The sequence below is a fragment of the Pangasianodon hypophthalmus genome, chromosome 18, assembly GCF_027358585.1.
Source record: "Pangasianodon hypophthalmus isolate fPanHyp1 chromosome 18, fPanHyp1.pri, whole genome shotgun sequence".
Taxonomy (NCBI): domain Eukaryota; kingdom Metazoa; phylum Chordata; class Actinopteri; order Siluriformes; family Pangasiidae; genus Pangasianodon; species Pangasianodon hypophthalmus.
This window is the reverse complement of record NC_069727.1, coordinates 2,540,554-2,545,318: the sequence shown is the minus strand read 5'-3', so window position 1 is coordinate 2,545,318 and position 4,765 is coordinate 2,540,554. Positions and strand designations below refer to the sequence as shown.

The 4,765-nt window shown below is 43.8% G+C and overlaps 1 long non-coding RNA gene across 1 annotated transcript; it reads right to left on the bottom strand.

The window, feature by feature from the left end:
• Positions 1 to 2,764: 2,764 nt before the first annotated feature.
• Positions 2,765 to 4,172, bottom strand: LOC117599587 (uncharacterized). Its single transcript, XR_004579990.2, has 2 exons — positions 3,919 to 4,172; positions 2,765 to 3,232 (listed from the first exon to the last, which is right to left on the bottom strand). It is a non-coding gene; the product is annotated as an uncharacterized LOC117599587 (long non-coding RNA).
• Between the last annotated feature and the right edge of the window lie 593 nt (positions 4,173 to 4,765).

Below are 4,765 nucleotides of genomic sequence, written 5' to 3'. Positions count from 1 at the left end.
ACCGAGGTTGTGGAGACCATCCTCCAGTCCAGAGCTCCCTCTACGAGGAAACTGTACGCCCTGAAGTGGAAACTTTTCACTTCCTGGTGTGGAGACCGCCGGCTTGGCCCTGTTCACTGCCCAGTTGGTACAGTGCTGGAGTTCTTGCAGGCCCGCCTCTCCGTGGGACTGACCCACTCCACCCTGAAGGTGTATGTGGCGGCTATTGCGGCCTACCACGCCCCTCTCGATGGCCAGTCAGTGGGCAGGCACCCCTGGGTGACACGTTTCCTCCGCGGTGCGCTGAGGATCAGACCTCCAGCTTGATCTCGGGTCCCCTCGTGGGACCTGGCCGTGGCTTTAGAGGCTCTCTGCAAACCCCCCTTCGAGCCCATAGAGGAGATTTCAGACCGTCTTCTGACGTTGAAAACTGCCTTTCTCTTGGCAATTTCCTCTCTTAGGAGAGTGGGGGATCTTCAGGCCCTCTCGGTGGCCCCTTCCTATTTAGAATTTGCGCCTGGTTTGGCCAAAGCATTCTTGTACCCCCGAGCGGGGTACGTACCGAAAGTCCCCTCCTCGGCACCACGGCCGGTCGTGCTGCAGGCTTTCTGTCCTCCTCCCTTCAGGGAGCCCGACCATCGGAAGCTCAATTGTACGTGTCCATTGCGAGCAGTGCACACCTGCCAGAAAGGCCTCCTCTAAGGCCTTTCTGGCAGGTGTCTCCTTACAGGACATCTGCAACGCGGCGGGATGGTCCACGCCCCTGACCTTTGCCAGGTTTTATGACCTAGATACCCGAGCCACTCCCGGCTCCTCTGTCCTTGTGCCGTAGGCTTGCCTCCTCCTGGAGGCAGGGACTTGTAAGTCTGGCGGCGTGGGTATACTCGTTCCCATAGCGTTTCGTGACGCAGCTCGAGTTCCTGAAGGGGAACGTCTCCAGGTTACGTATGTAACCATGGTTCCCCGAGGGAACGAGACGCTGCGTCTCGGTGCCACACTTCCCTGCGGCGCTTGCTTCATTTTCCAGTAAGCTAACGCGGGGCTCGCCGCTCGGGCTTTTATGCTTCCGGGTCGCTACGTCACCCCGCCCGTGACGTCTCGCCCATCCATTGGATGGATTAGACACGTGATTCAGAGCGCGGTCACGCGTGGGCGTTCCCATAGCGTTTCGTGACGCAGCGTCTCGTTCCCTAGGGGAACCATGGTTACATACGTAACCTGGAGACGTTCTTCCTCATTAGTTTTAGTTTGTAGTGTTAAAAATATAAAGTTGAGTCCTTATGACTCCAATAAAGCAACCATTTCTGTATGAAAAATATGTCATTTATTTCTAGTAGTGAAGGGTCATCAAGATACAAAGAACAAATATCAGTTTATGTAGCTGTTAAGGATTTTGAAGGAAAAAGAAAAAACACCAAAACATGAAAAAATACTTTAACAAATACTCAAAACAGCCTGCAGGAGTCACATGAGATATTCCCATGAAACACAAGATCAGCTGATTAAATCAGGTGTGTGTCTTGCTGGGTTAGAATAAAAACCTACACGCACACATACACAGAGAGAGAGAGAGAGAGAGAGAGAGAGAGAGAGAGCACTAATGGATCTTTCCACTAACTCCTAAAAATAATCAAATAATGAAATAGGACTACATTATGAAATAAAACCAACGGTCATTTGAACAAATGGCAGCTTTCTACTCTAACATAATAGTGTTTAACTACCAACTAACAATATTAGTGATATATAGTTGGGTTTGTTTCTATAATACAGTATTTAGTCAGGAACAGTCCATTGATTTAGTGTAAAACTGAAGGTAAAGTATTTTAGACAGCAGAACTGGTTTAGGTTTATAAATTGTTACAGTAAAAATAACAGGATTGGTTTGTATTATTATTTCCGGTGTTTCGACATGCTACCTCCCACCCCCATTTTTCCATTTACAGTTTTATACTGTTGCTATTTAACAGTATTTGACTGTAAATTACATGGATATTTTTTGCAGTGAGACTAAATAAAGTATAAATCTGGCTGCTTATAAAGTTTCAGACAGTTTGTCAGTAGTAGTGCTGAAGACCTGGCCAGTGTTCCACATTTAAAAGAATGTGAGGAATTATACTTGATGTATTGTTTCTCCATTAGGGAGAATAAAAGGGAGATTATGAAGTTTAATGGTTTATTTTATGGATGATTTTACTCTGTTACACATGACTAATACTGTAAAAGGGATCAATAAGAAGCCTTCAGTTAGTCTCTTCCACTCTTCCACTTCTCCTGCATTGGTGCAGATTCATATCTCCTAATAAACTGCAAGAACAGAATCACTTCAATTATAAAAGAAACAGTGGCCCTAAAAGTGAACCTTGTGGAACACCAGGTTTGTAGCCTGTAATCCAGCTGGACCCAAAAAGAAAATGTTGTTCAGACAGAAATAATTAAACCAACTAATAACTGTGTTTCTACAAGAGTTTTAACAGACAGTCAGGTAGAATTTCATGATGCCTGTGTCAGTGTTATTATTAAGTCAGAATAAGGTTCATGATATGGTTTATGAAAAGGTAATTTCATGTAAGAGAGAGAGAGAGCAGTGAGGTGTAAGTGAGATTTGCATTAAAGGGACTGAATGGTTTCATTTCTCCCAGAATAGAGCAGAATCTTCACCAGATGTTCAACTTCCTTCAGTCAAACTCACTGAAGCACAACACACAGCACTGAATCTACAGCTAATCACACTCTCTCATCACACTGATCATCACTATTAACTCTAATAAAAGAACAGACAACATCCAAAATTCAGCTTTATTTCAGCAAAAACTACAGGAAGAGCAACAGGACAGTGAACAGAGTAAAGACAGAAATGTCAGCATTGTGTAGAATTGAAACTCTATTGTAGATGGATGAGAAGCAGCTCTATGTTAAACTCTATCTTGGATCCACTAGCCTTCACACTGACTCTTTCTGAACGTGACTGGATGATTGACGTTGTTATGGGAGACCTTACAGCTGAACTCCTCCCCCTTTTCCCAGAGGTCTTTGCTGAGGGTCAGGGTGCTGCTGCGGCTGTAACGGCCGTTCTTCTCTTCTTCTGCGCTGGTCAGAACCCCGTTCTTCACCTCTGAGCCGTCCACTGTCCAGCTAACCAGCGCCCCCTGTGGAGAGTAGCCAGACAGCAGGCAGAGCAGCGAGGCCGATTCGTCACACGGCTGCAGAGGGGACGGAGAGAGCAGAGACACGGAGGGAGCTGCGGGACCCGCTGGAGAGGAGAAACACACACACACACATCATACACATGTGATTCACACACAATTAGAAATGATTATGAAATATTTCTGTAACTTTGTGGAACTGACTGATCTTACAGAGTAATTAAGTCTAATGAAGTCTGACTTCATGACCGAGTTTCACTGAGTACTTTATTATTTGACATCAGTTTCAGTTCATAGACAAAACAAACAAGTCCCACACTGTAATTTATCTGAGAAAAATCATTTTTTATAACAAGTTTTATTACTTTATAGTTCAAAACTTCAGCATATTTAACTGCAGCAAATACAAATGAAGCTGATTACAGAAATATTCATTGTTTAACACAAACACACACAGCAGCTTTCATCTGGATTTTACATCAGCACAAAGTAACTATATTCATTAAATGTTTATTATAGAATAACTGCAGAGTTATTGCATGTCGAATATATAGCAAGTGTGTAATTATTACATATTTAACACAAATAATTGTATATTTGTCGAATGTTCAAGAACATTGATATGGGATCTGTTCTGATACTGAAATGTATTCCTCATCAGAGCATAATAATATACAATAAAATCAATTATGCAATTAAAAACATAAATAATCTGTTTAGATTAAGTTTATTTATTCATGTAATTAGTAATGAACTAAATGGATTTTGTGTTAAAAGAAGAAAACACACTTACTGTTCACGATGAGTTTGGTGCCTCCACCAAAAGTCCACCACAGTGATACATTCTAATGAAACCATCGTACAAAAACCTCCATCACACTGCAGTGCACGCACACACACACACACACACACTTTGCATTGGCAGCCCACGCTTCAGTGCTCTGCGAGTGTTTATAGCCCTGTGACTTTAACACTTCATGACTGAGAGCTGCTGCTCAGCAACTTCACCCACAGCAACCATGACTTTGATCAGCGTCTTCATCTGCACACTGGCCCTCTGGACTCAAGATGAGACTTTAACATCAACTCACGGCCTCACACACTTCATTTTATACTAATTCTACACCACTTTACAGCATACAAACACAATCTATGTTTCTCTTCAGGATCCAGAGGTCAGGTGACTGTGACTCAGACTCCTTCAGTGCAAACTGTTGTTCCAGGAAACACAGTCACCATCAACTGTAGAACCAGTAGCAGTGTGAGTGGTAACTACCTAGCCTGGTACCTGCAGAAACGTGGAGAAGTTCCTAAACTCCTGATCTACAGTGCTACTAGCTTATACTCAGGGACTCCAGCTCGTTTCAGAGGCAGTGGATCTAATACTGACTTCACTCTGACCATCAGTGGAGTCCAGACTGAAGATGCAGGAGATTACTACTGTCAGAGTTACCATTATATCAGTGGTAGCTATATGTTCACACAGTGTTAGAGCATAGTACAAAAACCTCGGTCAGTGAGAGTGCACAGAGAAGCACTGCTGCAGCTGGGAGCAACTGCAGGTGCTGAGGGGGAGGATGTGATACAGCACAATGACACACTGTGGACGAGAGAAAACACACCACACTAACTCACTAATG